Below are 247 nucleotides of genomic sequence, written 5' to 3'. Positions count from 1 at the left end.
TACAATCTTTCCATTTTTATGACATATTTTATTTTCATTTCCTTCAGTTCAGATTTGCGCAGACGCCGACGCGGCGCTCTTTGCGGCCGATCCCCCGAGAAACAGCGATGACGCGCGGCGAGGACTATTTGGTGTTCCTGTCCTGAGAATGGTTACAATGTAACAGAGAAGATGTCAGCTGCATCTCCCGGGACCTCTAGTGCTGGATCAGCCCAGGGAGAGACGGGGCCCGGGGCCCTCGCAGGGG

The sequence above is a fragment of the Nanorana parkeri genome, unplaced genomic scaffold (assembly GCF_000935625.1).
Source record: "Nanorana parkeri isolate BGI_ZX_2015 unplaced genomic scaffold, ASM93562v1 scaffold2026, whole genome shotgun sequence".
Lineage (NCBI taxonomy): Eukaryota > Metazoa > Chordata > Amphibia > Anura > Dicroglossidae > Nanorana > Nanorana parkeri.
Note: the sequence above shows the minus strand (reverse complement) of the source record.